Source organism: Schistocerca gregaria, chromosome 2 (genome assembly GCF_023897955.1).
Source record: "Schistocerca gregaria isolate iqSchGreg1 chromosome 2, iqSchGreg1.2, whole genome shotgun sequence".
NCBI lineage: Eukaryota > Metazoa > Arthropoda > Insecta > Orthoptera > Acrididae > Schistocerca > Schistocerca gregaria.
Window position 1 is genome coordinate 573,593,917 of NC_064921.1, and position 16,697 is coordinate 573,610,613.

General features: G+C 39.0%; 1 protein-coding gene across 2 annotated transcripts in view; it reads left to right on the plus strand.

The window, feature by feature from the left end:
* The window catches only part of LOC126333081 (uncharacterized), a 330,586-nt gene that overhangs the window by 189,842 nt on the left and 124,047 nt on the right, over positions 1-16,697 (plus strand). The window lies entirely within an intron of this gene.

The window sequence follows — 16,697 nt, forward strand, 5'->3', positions numbered from 1 at the left end:
AAATCCAGTACTCCTACAGCATTAAGATTGACTGCTCATTCAAAAATTTCACTATACAGAAATACTGCACCTTACCAATACAGGGCATACATCAATAGTCCAATGTGTCCACTATATGACAGCCATCTCCCTGTGCAGCTAGAACTAACAGACATCCCATTTGATGGCCAATGTAATTCTAAAACACAGTTAAAAAAAAAAAAAAAAAAAAAAAAAAAAAAAAAAAAAAAAAAAAAAAAAAAAGAGTTTAACAACTTGGTGCAATAATTGTCCTGTCTATCCTATTAAGACTCCTATAAGTAGGACCTGTTCACAGATCCACCAAAAAACAATACCACAAGCAACTCAAACAAAACTAAAGCTAGTCACTGTGCAGCAACAGGGATGAATTGGAAGTAATGGGGGGCACGCAGAACCTAGAAGTGGCCAAAAGACCTAATACATGATGTCTGCTAAGATGACTGAACAACCAACCAATGGCCATTCCCGATGAAATCACAGGAAAGGGAAAAGGTTGCAAGTGAATCTCCAGCTTGTTACCAAGAGGTCACTTTGATGAATGGGAACACAATAGTGGCAACACAACAGGCAGCAGCAGAAACACAGTTTCAAAGGAAAACCAATAGCCTTCAGCCTCTTACGGACCAGAGCCTTTGGTCACTTCCCGCACAATTGGCCAACCATTGTCCTGACTGTGTCAGCTCAGAGCCCCAACTTCCTCCCAGCACTGTCCAAAAGGGACTCACATGCTGCAAAAATTCGTCCCACTGGCCATTGCATGGCAGCAGTGCAACTGGATGAGCAGAGAAGAGACCAAACAGAGGAAGTCGCCCGGAAGAGAAATTTATACAAGCCAACACGGCTTAAGCTGCCCCACTGAAACAATAACCCCCCACAGTTTATTCCGGACAGGGCAGTAGGAGACTGGAGTGGCTCTACTTGGCTAGTTTAATTTGACTGATGTGTACTCGGGAGGTCCTACTACTCTATGGACTATGGACTAAAAGGTTAACAGAACCTTTACACTTGGAGGACCTGATAAGATCGTAGAAAATGTGGTGTAAGCTTCCTAGAAATACTGCCATTGCTACTACCCCCAGAGATGAATTTGTGGACAAAAATTTGATCCCCAGCTATTACACGAGTGGGCTGCCTCCCTCTATTATGACTGTTGGTGTGGCGGCAGTGAGTCTCTTGGGTATTTTGCCTGCCTGTCACAAGGCAGAGGTGCGGTCTTAGTCAAATCTGATCCCATCCTCTGAAACCAGGAAGGAGCTCTGATGTCTAGCTGGGGTGACTTCAGTTGGTGTAACTGTTGACCCAGCTGCCCAAAGCTGTGGTAACACCCCCTGAATGTGACACATTTGCTGGTGAAAAGAACAACTATAGATGGAAACGTCATCTAGACAGTTAAACACACAGCTGAACTTGAGATCACCAAACACATGGTCCATTTGATGAGACAAGACTGCCTCAGTAGATAAGCCCAATTGAACTCATACAAGTTCCAGTCGGTAGATAATGCTGTCACCTACGTGGAATCCTCAATAAGTGGTATCTGAGATAGGCTTGGGTAAGAGCAAGCACGGTAAAATAGCTGGACCCAGAGAACCAAGTGAAATAATTGTGTAAGTCAGGCAGTGGTATGGATTCAAGGATGACCGGGCCTGTAATTGACCACTGGACTAAAATCATTGCCTTGTCCCTTAGGAACAAGAAAAATGGGTGGCGCTTAAGGCGAAGTGGATGACCTGATAACCCCATCCTTCAACATGTGGTTCACCTTCTGCTGCAATATCCTCATTTTGTTGGGTGACAAATGATAAGGAGCTTGCCGCTCAGGACATCATCCAATAAATGAATTTTATACTGCATTTTGTCCATTATCCATATACAGTGACGACTGCAGGTAGTCTCCCAAGATCTTAACAGCTGGTGGGCCTGACCTTGTTCATGATGGTTAACGACAAACTCAGTGTGGCACGGGTGAAGTAGTTTGACCTTGCCACTGCTATGACAATGACAAAGGACGATATTTAGAGGAAAAGGTCTTACTGGCAAAATCAAGCACCAACCAATTTAATTGGCCATGAAAAATCACAAATGGGTAGTTTCCCGTGCACCTCACCTATCAAAGATAACACTTGGTCATGAAGTGCCCAAAATCTCTGAAGAGTGGTACACAAAGGGGGCATTCTACATAACCCACTGTATTCCAAATATCAATGGTAATCTAACAAAGAAATTGAACTGCTTGAGTCTAACAGGCCACAGACTGGTTCCTGGTTAAGTTTAGCATAAACATATGGCAAGGTACAACCATGAATGCTGCAGACATGAGTGTATCAGCTAGGAGGTTTACACTGACTGGTCTCAGTTCGGCGCATATGGCATCATCTATTAGGTCTTGAGCCTCACTCAACTGAACAGTCATGCACCAGATGATCCCATTTTCCACACTGTAAACATGCTTTACAACCAGAAGGTTTAAATGGTAACCAATGGGGTTTACTACCATGCACTTGGAATTCTGACTTTGGCCCATTTTGCTGGTTGCACTGCTCATCTGCAAACCACAAAGACTCCATGGAAGACAACAATTAGTTTAGTTCAGAAAATGTAGTGGGCTTCTGGGTGAATGCAGATCATGACCGATCTTCCGGTCTCATGCTTAGAAATGTTGAACACATTGTCATATTCTGTGACTGTCATCTGCAAAGCAACAACTGCTATGTACTCATGCTCTATCTATTAGAGTAAATTCTCAGTAGGCCCTTATACCTGCCAACAATGGTCATGCTGTAATTTATTACTAATGGGTGGTGATAACTTTAATTGTATCACATGATGCCTCAGATCTCTTAGAGCGCCCCATTCCTTAAGTATTTCTGAAAGTACATTGCTCAGTGAACCTCTGGTCAAAAGATATAATAAATGCAATATAACTGAGTGGGGAACCTGCAAGGCATCAGCAAGAATCTCAAAATCGACACTTAGCATAGTAGCTCTTCAACCAGGAGCAGTTGGTCAATGGTGGATCAGAAATTCCCCGAAATAAATACATAATTGGGTTAGGCAAGTTAGCAAATGTTTCTACAGTTGATCTATCATGAAGGTAAGCATCAGTATACTGGTCTGCCTTACCTGACAAGTCCCTGGCGGCACCACCCCTCTCTGTGCCACTTGCCTCTCCTTCTAAGCCAGTGGTTCCCAATCTGGGGGTCATTTCCCCCTGAGCAATAAAATGAAAATTTTTGGGGGTAAAAACTAAACAATCTGATGGGGTTTGAGTCACAACACTAAATTATTTTCAGAAGACCTTTACTGTGACAATTTTGTAATACCCTGATATTGATCATATGAGCTGTCAATAATTATTTGATCTCAATTAGTAGCATTAATGCAGTGGATTTTGTAGGTTACTCACATATTCCACCCAGTACACACATGTTCTACTTTGTCCCATACATTGCTTATGATAAAAGTGAGACGCAAACATAAAAAATGCTAAATGTCTCAAGAAAATGTCCTCTCCAAGTATGTAGATACTCACTTCGACACAGATAAATAAATTAATTGACAGCATGACACAGCAACAACTACATTTGGGCTATTATAGTGCTGCGCACACTATTACTACTACTAATACTACTACTAGTTTTACTACTAGTGGCCGTGGTCAAACACAAAGCATTAACAGTCTGAAGTATTCCAGTTTTGTCAGTTTAGAAGTAAGGAGTGCAGAAATCAAGTGCGCAAGTATAGTGCGCAGATTTTAACTTTTGATTTTAAATGGGGTTTGTATTATAACAAGAGTCTACCCTTACTGTGGAGAGTTAGCTTTCTTATCTGAGGAGGATGTGTGGCTAGCACTTGCAGCACACACACACACACACACACACACACACACACACACACACACATGCACAAACTAAATATCTTTCATCATTTTAAAAATAAAATGTTCCAGGAAAAGTCTTTCATTCTACAGTTTAGTTAGGTGCTGAAATTGGCGAAAATGTTGGCGGGAGGGGGGGGGGGGGGGGGAGCAAGGGAAGGTGGGGGGGGGGGTGGTACTAGCCAATGTCTAATTCTGTTGAGGGGTAATGTTCCAAGGAAGGTTCCAAACCACTGTTCTAAAGTCAATGCACTAGTGGCTACTTGCAAATCCTTGATCTGAGTAAGCAATTGACAAACCATGTCATCTTGCACCTCAGTAAGAGGGAAGTGTTAAATCAGAGATATGGTTCCCACAATGGAAAAGTATAACTTGAACTCTTGCTATCTGCTTGCTAATCGGCTGATTCCCATTAAGAAGTTTAATTTTATTACTAAGCTCATTGAGAGCACTAGAACTAATAGAGAGCTCTGCACTTACTTGTCAATCAGGTTGGAAGAAATATGAATCAGGTTGTTAGTTGCCACCATAACTTCAGCTCATATTCAAGCTGGTCCCTTTTTAAATAGGCCAGGCCAATGCTGCTTCTGGGATCTGTCTCTCATATTACGCCCCTACAAAACCTCGGCAAATTTTAGACAAAAGTATTAACCAGTAATACGATTCAGTCTCCTCCTTCCCCCCTTTCATACAATAGAAAATCCATGGTCTGCTGCCATTTAAATGTGTTTTTGATTGGTGACCGCAGGAATTTGTGGAAGGGCCAAGCCTCAGGTTCAATATCACTTGTGGTTGACAATGTCTAGATCCATTTCATGAAAATGTTTAAAATTGTCCTTTACAATGTAATGAAGCGAATAGCCAGTTAACTACAACCAATAATCACAGAGCTCCAGAAGGTCTTAAAACTTGCTATGAAATTTGCCCCTTGAAAATAAATAAATAGAAAACAGGATCAACATCAATAACCACAGAGAGCTAGAGTTCTCAGAATTTTCTTTAAAATTCTCTCTTAAAAAAAGTATACAATAAGATCAAATTCAGTAATCACAAAGTGCCAGATGCTTTGAAATTGCCTTGAAATTTTTAAGTAGATCACAAGGTCAACATCAATACAGAGCCTCAGAATGCTTAAAAATATTCCCTTTTTAAAAAATTTCAGAAAATGTGAAATAGATAAATATATTTTAGAATTATTACAGAACAATTTAAGAGAGTAACTGCCCTGCTTCCTAATGACTAGGCCATGGTGGTGGCCACCAGGAATACAACAAATGTAAAAACAGACCTTTAGGGGCTTAAACGGGCCAGGACATAGCATCACAGTAAGCATAAGAACTTAACTGACTGACAATCTGTAGCCGCAACTTGGCATGGAACAGCGATCCCAGTGAGCTCCTAGTACCACTCTCTGCCCAGAACCACACCCGCTCCCTCTACTGTCGTCAGCTTAGCCAGCTGGTGAGGGACACTGGAACAATTTGTTGGCTGGTCGGAGAGCCAGGAGCTAGGTCAGCATACAATATGCCTAACTTTCCCAGCCTGCAAAACTGACAATCTGATTTTAGTGATGAATCAACTTTAATGTAACCATGTGAAATGCAGGAACAATTCACAACTGAAACCTTCTGCAAATTTGTTCCACTTAAATTTTTTTTAAATACACTTAAATAAGATTACAAAACTTAAGCCCAAGAAAAAGTCAAAAATAACTACAGTAAAACTATTATTTGTTCCCAGAACTCTGAATACACATTGACAAATGTTTAAACAAGAGGGTACTATTCAAACACAAGATTAATCTAAGTTAATTATAACAAGTTGCCTCCACATGTCCGGTACTCGGACAGCCTTAAAATTGACCGCTCGTTCAAAACATTTCACTTGATAAAATTACTGCACCTTACCAACATAGGGCATTCATCAACAGTCCATAGAGTCCACTACATGTCAACCATCTCCCTGTGCAGCTAGGACTAATTGACACCCCATTGGTTGGCCGCTGTTATTCTAAAACACAATTTTAAAAATGTTTTTAACAACTTGGTGCAATAATTGTTCTGTATATCCCAGCAGGATGCCTGTTAGTTGGATCCCTTCACAGATCCACCAAAAACCAATACAACAATACCACAAGCAACTCAAACAATAATGAAATCGCTCACAGTGCAGCTGTGGGGATGAATTGCAGGTAATGAGGGGCACATAGAACCCAGAAATGGCCAAAAGACTGAAACACATCCGCTAAGAAAACCAGTCATTCCCAATGATATCACAGGCAAGGGAAAATTTTGCAAGTGAATGGCCAACTGATGCTTGTTACCAAGAGGTCACTTTGACGGCACCAACATAATGGGCGGTGGCAGCAACACAGTTTCGATGGAAAACCAATAGCCATCAGTCTCTCGCAGAATGGAGCCTTTGGTCAGTTCCCGCACAATCAACCAACCATCATCCCAACTACCTCAGCTCGGATCCCCAACTTCCTCCCAGTGCTTTTCAGACAAGACTCCTGCACTGCAAAAATTTGGCCTACCATCCACAGTATAGCGGCAGTGCCACCAGGTGAACAAAGGAGGATCCAATCAGAGGAAGTCACACAGAAGAGAAATCAGTACAAGCCAACAACGCTCAATTAGGTTTAAAACTAGAAGTATAAGCTATTTACTTAATATATGTTGTTGTTGTCACTAAACTTTTACTGTATAAATGACAAGCCCTCTAGTTTTACCACAAGTCTGGGTAACATCTGTATTTTAGTTAAGCAGAAAGCAATATAATACAATTAAACTAGGTATTTCTGGCCATCAAGGGGTCTAGCTCAGAATTGCTGTATGTAATAAAACAGATACCTATCATGAAGGGTAATAAGATCCATTAATGAACAGAAGCTGAAAAAATTAAAATCCCAATTTATATAGTAAGGAAATGATATAAATAATTTAGAAGTAAAGGAGATCCCTCACTAATCAGTAGAACCATTGAATCGTTGATAGGAACATACAAAAAGTAAAGAAAACATGTTAGTTTTCAGAATAAATACTTTGACAAACTACACACACACACACACACACACACACACACAAACACAAACACACACTCAACCACACACACACACAACCAACGTGCCCCTGCATTGTGTTATTGTGTTGGCTGGACACACAATGCTGGGACTGCATTTCAACAGGTGGACTAGGTTGGAATGGGGGTTGTGTCAGATGGGGTTGGTATTGGGCAACAGAGGCAGGAGAAGGGTTTAGGAGTGGGTAGTTAGCAGCTCAGAGAGAAGCAGCAAGTTTGCTGGCTAGGATGCGGTAGGGAAAGCTAGCAGGTGCACAGGCTAGGCATATGATACATGAGTACCGGAGCTGGTAAACTGCAGTGCATGATGAAAATGATATGGATTAGCAGGGGTGACAGAGTGGAGGAGGAGGAAACTCTGTGGTAGAGTCTTTGGGGATGGTGGGTTCATGGAGATGGAGGCCAGGAAGGTTACAGGAGCGAAGGATTGTTGCAAGAATTCCGGTCACAGGCTTATTCTATCATATCAAAGGCAGGGCCACCTTTGAAAGCAGCCATATCAAATACCAACTCTGCTGAAATCACTGGACAGATTTTTATGTCAGTATGACAACCAGTCAGCTGTCTAGCAGAATTAGTGGACACCACCAAACTGTGACAAAGAATGAAATTGATTACTCAGTGGCACAGTATGCACCTGAGACCAACATGCTCAAGTTCAAAGGCTGCTTCAGAACCCAAGACATCAGAATCCTTCCCCTAACACTAGTTTTTCTGAACTAGGCAGATGGAGGTTATCCTTTAATACATCCTTCACTCCTGTAACCATAACCATCCTCTCCTCAATATCCACTTACGCACTCACCCCATGCTATCTATCCAACAGTCCCCCCCCCCCCCCTCCCATTTCCTTTGTCCTGCCGCCCCATTCAAATTCACACCTCCCAAGTCACCTTGTCACCTTCATCATGCACCACACCTCACTAGCTATGGTACTCATGCATCATGTGCCTAGCCCTTGCATATGCCACCCCTCCCTCCCACATTCCTAGCCATCAAACTTGCCATCTCCCTCTGAGCCACTAACTACTCATTCCTAGCCCCTCTTCCTGCCTCCTGGGTCTGTCTCCCTCTATCTGTTCTACCCAACATGATGCCCGCCCGAGCCAAGTCCACATGCCAAAATGCAGTCTTGGTATTGTGTGTCAATCTGGCATAATGCAGGAGAACAGGCGCGCGTGTGTGTGTGTGTGTGTGTGTGTGTGTGTGTGTGTGTGTGCGTGTGCGTGTGTGCGTGCAAAGGATTTATTCTGAATGCTAGCAAGTTTTCTTTCCCTTTTGTGTGTACATGTTGATGACTCAATTCCTTTTGCCACTCAATAAGTGGTCTCTGCCACTCATAAGTTGTTTAGAATATCAATTAAACTTAATTACACATGATATGGGAGGTAATGAGTCAACCAAAAGATAATTAAGATATTGCTGTTGTGGTCTTTAATCCTAAGACTGGTTTGATGCAACTGTTGTGCTAATCTGTACTGTGCAGGCCTCTTCATCTCTTCGTAACTTTTGCAACCTACATTAATTTGAACCTGCTTACTGTATTCATGCCTTGGTCTCCTACAGTTTTTACCCCCACGTATTTCTCCATTACAAAATTAACTATTCCTTGACGCTTCATGATGTGTTCTATCAGCTGACCCTTCCTTTAAATCAAGTTGTGCCATAAATCTCTTTTTTCCCTAGTTAGATTCACTATCTCATTATTCATTATTCTATCTATCTCCCAACATTCTTCTACAGCACCACATTATGAAAGCTTGTACTCTCTTCTTGTCTGAACTGCTTAGTGTCCACACTCCAGAAAAGACTTTCTGACAGTTATATTGATGTTAGCTGTCAATAAATTCCTCTTTTTCAGAATTACTTTTCTTGCTATTCCCAATAAGTATTTTATGTCCTATCTACAGTTACTTTACTATCCAATAGCAGAAATTGTCTACTAATGTCTCATTTCCTAATCTAATGCCCTCAACATTGCCTGTTTTAATTTTATTACATTCCATTACCTTTGTTTTACTTTTTTGGAATGGGCTATGACCTTGTGTCACTTGTTCCACATCTACAGCTTCCCATTCATGTCCTGCAACTCTTATTACTCCAGTCTGGTTTCTGTAAAAGTTGTGAATATACCTGTCTGCACATTAATATGTCATCGTTATGGTAAGTAGCAATTTATTTTGTCCATACATAGTTGATATTCCAACCTGGTGTTTCCATTGTTTGATTTTCTCTTATCTTACCTTGTTTCCTGATATATTTATAATATCAAAAATATTTAAATTTTTTTTATTTTTATTTTTTATTTTTTAATTCAACCTTTAAAATCAAAAACCTATTTCCTTTCCTAGGAATATTCCATGCCAGAAACCTCCTGTACCTACAGGAGATATAACATCAGCCATGCAAGTCCTTGCTCTTGATATTCATGGAGAATATATAGAATCTCCTAATATAGAAAGGTTCAATTCTGTTAACTGTAAGTCTCATTTTCATATAAAATCTGTAAATGTAGTTGACTATAATGAGAGAAAATTAAATGAAGATGTAATATCAGATGAAACTGCTATACAGCCAAAGGCTGGTGGAATTAAAAAGGAGCACTGTGATCTGAATTCGTCATATTTAGAAAACACAACTGAAGTCGAAAGGAATGTGGACACAGATAATTTATATTTTGGCATTCATGAAAAATTGTCAGAGCATCCAAAACTACAGTTGCCTTGTTCTGTCATCTGTGAATCTCTTGTAGAAATACAGTGTGACACTCCAGTTGACTGTAATGGGAGTAAAGTAAATGATTTCACAGTGTTACCCATGACTTCTGTAGAATCCAGTGCTAATGTGGACACACATCACTTACATTTGGACATTCATGAAAACATTTCAGAGCACCCAAATTTCTTATCACCATGTTCCGTAAATAATAAATCCAATATAAAAATAAAATGCAGAACTCCAGTTGATGGTGATGGTAGTAAGGTAAATGATTCTGCAATATTACCTATGACTACTGTAGAGGCCAAGGCTAATGTAGACACAGCTCACTTACATTTGGACATTAATGAACAATTTTCAAAGAATCAAAACCTACAATCACTCTGTTCTGTCAACTGTGAGTCTGATGTGCAAATAAAATGTGATATCCCAGTTGATTGTAACAGGAGTGAAGTACTGGTAACTGATTCTATTATGCCATGTATGACTGATGTGCAGTATAAGGCTAATATAACTGATGCACGATGTTCAGGTTTACATTTATGCTCATTTGAATGTGATACTAAAGCACAGAGGATTGTAAACACTGACAGCTTAAATGTTGACATTCATGCGGTACTTTCAACACCCCCATCCATAGAATTATGCCAGTCATTTAACAATGAAAACAATGTGCATTTAGAGTATGAAACACCATTGGATTGTTGTGAGAAAAAATTAAACAGTTCTGTGCTGTTAGACATGACTCATATACAGGCCAAAGCTAATGCAGCAGAAACACAGCCTTTGGACTCGTATTCATTCTTTTCAGAATATGAAAAGGAAGTACAGACAAGTTATGAGTACAGTAATCATTTAAATTTCTCTTCGCCATCATCAGCCCCATCAAGTTCCATTGGCTCACATAGAGTTAATGAAGGAAGCATGGCTAAGCCAAGTGAAATAATGTTTATAACAGAAGAACTGCCAGATACAGAGTTGGAGTTGGGTACTTTCTCTGTCACATCAGCAGACATACTTGATTCACAAGAGATGCTTAACATTTGTAACGAAATAGGAGAATATTTAAATACTAACACTGAAAATTATGTGGAGCAAAACACTTATTCAGCTGACCATGAAGTTAACAGTACAAGCTTTGTTGTGTCCGCCATTGCTGATGAAAGTAAATGTGAAAACAAGGATAAGGACATTCTACCTGATGATTTTTCTGAAGATGAGAATTCTCAGGAAAAGGTACTTTGTGGGGTTTCTGTTGATGACCAACACCATGATATATTGAATACAATATCTGTGGAAATTCCATCCAGTGAGGTAATAGAATGTGACATGAATACACCATTAATTGCTGTGCTGCAGAAGGAAGAAGTGGACAATGTAAACACAATTGCAGAAATTCCTTTCTGTCATTACACAGATTCTCTGTCTTTCAGTCATGTAGAAGCACCTGCCTGTAATGAGAGTTTAACCCATGACAAATTAGATGAAATTAAATCTCCTAAGTGTAATCTAATTAAACACAGATCTGTACCTGATTTATCACTAAAATTATCCACACCACATTTCAAGAAAAGTAAATCATTTTCAAATTTCAATTCTCTGAGAGAATTAATAGACATTACACCAGATAAATTGAAATACAACAGTCACTGTGTGAAGAATGATGACCACATATTTTCAGGTATTTCTAAAATTAATCGATTTAACTGTATCCATGCTGATAATAGTGGATTTAATACGAGCAACACATCCAATATGAGAAAGTGTTTGATATATATAAAAAACAAACATATATGTAATAGACCTGGTAAAAACAATACAGGATTATTAAAGAAAAAGTATGGACTTCCAACATCATCCCTAAATACTGTGAAAAAAAACATGAAAAAAATTGTCAAAGTATTGCATGGGAAACAGAACATTACTATTAGTAAAGAAAGAAATGCTCAGTTATTTAATGTAAATAAAATTAAATACTTGCACAAAATGTTTCCAGATTGGAATGTTGTACTTAAAATTAGTACCAAGGAAGACAAAGACATAGACTGCAATCAAGAAAGTTCCCTAAACCTGTATAAGTCCAGTGATGTACATTCTGAAAATAACACTACTGTAGATATGGATAAACAGCAGATTTTAAGAGTACAACAAAGAAAAGGAAAGCTTACTATTAAGGAAGCAAGTGCCAGCTTGTCTCTGTCTTGTCTTAAAAATAGTCACTTCAGTGATGAAAAAGAAGCAGTAAGTAACAGAAAGTATTCTGAAGTATTTTGTACATCAGAAAGCAACAAAGATAGTGAAAAAATGAATGATAAAAACTTAATTGCATTAGGGGAGGAAAGGTTAGAAATCGACACTACTTACCAAGATGACAGAAACCAAAATGATAACAACAATGATGACATGGAAAGTAATGATCAAGAAATTTGTTTTCAATCTGTTTCTCAGAATGATGACACACTTTATGCAGTTACTGCATCGAGAGATGTGTATGAAGATAACTTGTCCATTGTTACCTCTCCTGGCAACAAAATGATGATGAACCAAAATCAGTCTAACTTGTTCATGGGAGACAATGTTGAGCAGGAGTTGAAGTATTCATCAATTGTGAAAAATGCTCATGTAACTCAAACTAAAATTTGTGATAATACTATAATTAGAAGCAAAGTATATGAAGTTGCTGAGCAAAGCAAAAATTTTGTCCTAAGTCCCAGAGATGACAAAATTCCCATTGAGAATGATAGATATAATAGCACTACTAATGTTATACATAAAAGTAATGATGTGGAATCAGAATTACAGCAATTGTACACTGAGCAGTCTCATGTTGACCTACATGTTCATGCAAAAGACAGTTGTTTTCATGAAAATTCTGGTTTGTTAGAAACAGTTAAAAGATGTTCAACATCAGAACAGCAAAATGAAGCACATATACACAGTGCAAAAAACAACAGTGAAGTTTTTACCGACAGTTCAAACACCCCTCAGATGCAGAGTATATCTTTTGTCACTGACTTTATAAATGCTAATGTAGTGACAGACTACCCTGAAAAGCCATGTGATGAGGAGAGTGATTGCAAAATATCCTTCAGCCCACCACCCCACAAGGTAAATGCTCTAGAAAGTGAGCATAGAATATGCCTAGAATGGGTTAATCAAGAGGAACCCATCTCAAAACAATTGTGTAATGGCCCCATTGAAAACTGTTTAACAGATAAGCATCAGCTAATGACCAATAAGAATGTTAACAATAATTCTAAAGCAAGCCAACATAATTTTGAAAGTCCTGGGAAAATATCTGATTGGAAAAGTGTAGATGATGGAGCAGTATTGCGTGATGCCGAAAACTGTGGCAATAAACATCCAAAAAATCTTCCTACCTCATTGCCTCATCTTCATCCAAGACAAACTGAACATATGAAGTGCAAAAATTCTCAGAGTGTTCATCGTGACAAAACTACATTCAAGCAGAAACATGCTGACAGCAGTATACATCAATATTTAGAATACAGTGGCTCTGTGTATCAAGATCATCCCAATGAAAGTACTCAGAACAATGAACATAGTGATCCTAAAGTGAGAGCTAACACAGAAATAGATAGTCATTGTGGAAATGAGGTGTTGTACAGTACATCTGAACCTGCTGAACTGCAGCTTCCAAAAATAATCACAACAGGATATAGGACAAACAGCAACAAAAATGTGAAAGAACTGACAATTATGGAAATTTCTAAAAAACATGACAAATTGAAGTATCATAGAAATGTACTTACTTCAAAGATACCTCGTCATGTGCCAAACATTCAGTGTTCGAGTACTACAGTTATGCAGCAGTGCTTCACTCAAGATAGAAACATGAAGCTAAGCAAACTTCCTCCTTTGAAGAGATGTTCTGTGGAGAAATCAAGGTTAGCAAAAAGAATCTCATTAAAACAATAACGAAAATTTCTGGATGGAGTAATAACTTAAATAAGGGAAAGGCAACCACTCACTTATAGTGTATCAACATATGGAGCACAGTGACACATTACACCAAACTATTCACACTAGTTATTCCAGCAGTAGTGCACACATAACCACAGAGATACCCAAACACACACTCCCGTGTCCACAGCAAGATGAAGTATTGATACTTGATTATTGAAAGCAGTTGCCTGAGCTGATGGTGGTGAGTATGAGGTAGGGATGAATGCAAGGAAGGGGTAGCAGGAAAGAGGGACTTCATGACTGCACAACAAGTCAAGAAAAGTGCACAGGGCACTATGAAGAGAGATGTAGGAAGAGGGAGAGGGGAGGAACTGGGGAGAAAAGTTGAAAAGCTGGAGAGGGAAAAAAGGTGAGAAAGGTGAAGATGAAGAGGGAGAAAGGGAAGGGAGAGCACAGGGACAGGAATTGAAATGGGAGAAGGAGATTGGAGAGGGAGAAAGCCTGCAGGGGGGAATGGGAGAGGAAGACTAGTGAGAGAAGTCAGTGCATGATCTGCATGGAGGAGTGGTGTGGACAGGAAAGAAGCAATATGAGACAATGGAAACAAGTTAACAGAGCTTCAGGCCAGGGGGATTGCAAGAATGCGGGATGTGTTGTATAGAGAATTCTGATTTGTGTAGTTGCCATGCTGTGTTCTCGCAATCCCCCTGGCCTAAACCTCCATTAACCTGTTCCGACTGCCTCACCTTACCTTTACTCTTTTCTCTTCTGTCCATACCATGCCACTTCTCCTCTATCCAAACAATGCACTGCCTTCTCCCACTATTCTTTTTCTCCCCACCTCCACATTCCCCCCCCCCCCCCCCCCCCTCTTTCTCTGTGTCCTCCTCTCGCTTTTCGATCCCTCTCTCTTCTCCCTCCCTTCCCTTTGTCCCTTTTCCTCTTCAAATTTCTCATCTTCTCCCCCCTCAGTTCCCTCTATCCCATCTCTACATTTCTTTTTGTTGTACTCTCTGTACAGCTGTGATGTTATTTGTCCAAAGACAAACCCTACCCCTTCCTTGTGTCCTTCCCTATGCTCTCCCCACCCTCACAAGCTCAGGTAACTGCTTTCAATAATCAAGTATCAATAATAAGTCTTGATGTGTAGATGGGAGTGTGCATTTGGGTGTCTGTGTGATTCTGTGTATGAATGTGTTCTACTGCTGGAAAAAGAGCTAGTGCTCGAAAGCTAGTGTGAACGTTATTTTCTGTTATGTGTTACAGTGCTCCATATATCAATCCACTACAGGTGTGTGATAGCCTTTCCCTTATTTTCAGACTCCTTTAGGTGCAGATGTCCAGGTTCCCATATATGTGCAATTAAAACTTCTTCTCCGTCTCTATGACATTATCATTTGTTGGACATATAATAATAAGGTTGACTAGAGGTATGACCCAATAGATATAAATATAAATTCTAATCACATTATAATTTTCAAGTAACACTTCAAAGAGAACGCTATTTATGTTCTAGGAAATAATGCATTTACATTACACTTACTAATATTTCCCTCTGTTATTTGCTTCATTTTACTATTTATAAGTCATTTCTTCCAATACAGTGTTTATTTGCTTTGCATATCCGTACTTCTGTCTATCAAGACACTATATCTACATTTACATGATTACTCTGCAATTCACAATTAAGTGCCTGGCAGAGGGTTCATTAAACCACCTTCAAACTATACCTCTATCATTCCACTTTCAAACAGTGCACAGGAAAAATGAACACTGAAATCTTTCTATGGACGCTCTGATTGCTTATAATTTCTTATGATTGTCATTCCTCCCTTTTTAGATGGCCACCAGCAAAATATTTTCACACGCTGAAGAGAAAGTAGGTAATTGAAATTTCACAAGGAGACTCTGCTGCAGTGAAAAAGACCTTTATTTTAATGATTGCCTTTCCAATTTGTGTATCGTAACTGTGACACTCTCGTTATAATACAAATGAGTTGCTCTTTTTCAAACTTTTTTGATTCCTCCATCAATCCTATCTGGTGCAGATCCCACATCACGTAACAAACATAGTGTAATCAGTCTCTTTAGTAGACCTGTTGCATTTTCTAAGTGTTCTGCCAGTATATTACATTCTTTGGTTTGTTTTTCCCACAATATTATTTATGTGATCATTCTAATTTAAGTTATTCATAATTGTAATTCCTAAGTATGTAGTTGAATTTAGAGCCTTTAGATCCTATAACCAAAATTTAATGGATTCCTTTTAGTGCTCATGTAGTTCGTGCTTAATTTCGAGCCCTGTATGACTTTGCCAATCTTGTGGGTTTTGCATTCTTCAAAATTTGCCATACTTTTTTGTTGTTTCTGCCACAGTGTTCTGACCTGTTTTGTGTACCATGTGGGACACTACCATCTCTTATTAGTTTATTTGGTAAATGTATCTCAGATTACATCAATACTGTTTCTTTGAATTTAAACAACATCTCATTTTTCAATGTCTTTTCAATCTGGTTTTCACTTACATAGATTGGAATGAGTTGAGACTGTCTTTTAAAAAGGTGTCAAATGAATTTTTATCGGTTTTTTAAATGAATGTATTTTGTGTTTATTTTTTGTTGGTTCTTATATTACAGTATTCGGTTAAGCTAAAACAACCTTGTTGTCTCTAGTCCCTGTATCTGTCATGATGCTCCCTATTTGTTCAAAATTATTTTTTGCAAAGAAGTCAAGCACATTTTTGCAACCATTTACACTTCGAGAGGCTCATGAACTAATTCTTCAAAATAATTTTGAGAATTTATTCTGATTGATTCCAGAAAAATATTTATGCTTACCACCATCATATCAGGGGTAGATTGAAGGCACCACCAACTATAATTGTTTGAGTGGGGTACCTATTTGAAATGAGACTCAATTTTCCTGTGAACTGTTCAGCAACCAAATCATATGAGTTGGAGTAGGGTGGGGGTGTCAGTAAAAGGAACCAGTTATTAATTTATTCAATTTATTTCAGTTGTCAAGTATAACCTCTACCCATGCTGACTCACTGTTACTATCTATTTCAATTTCA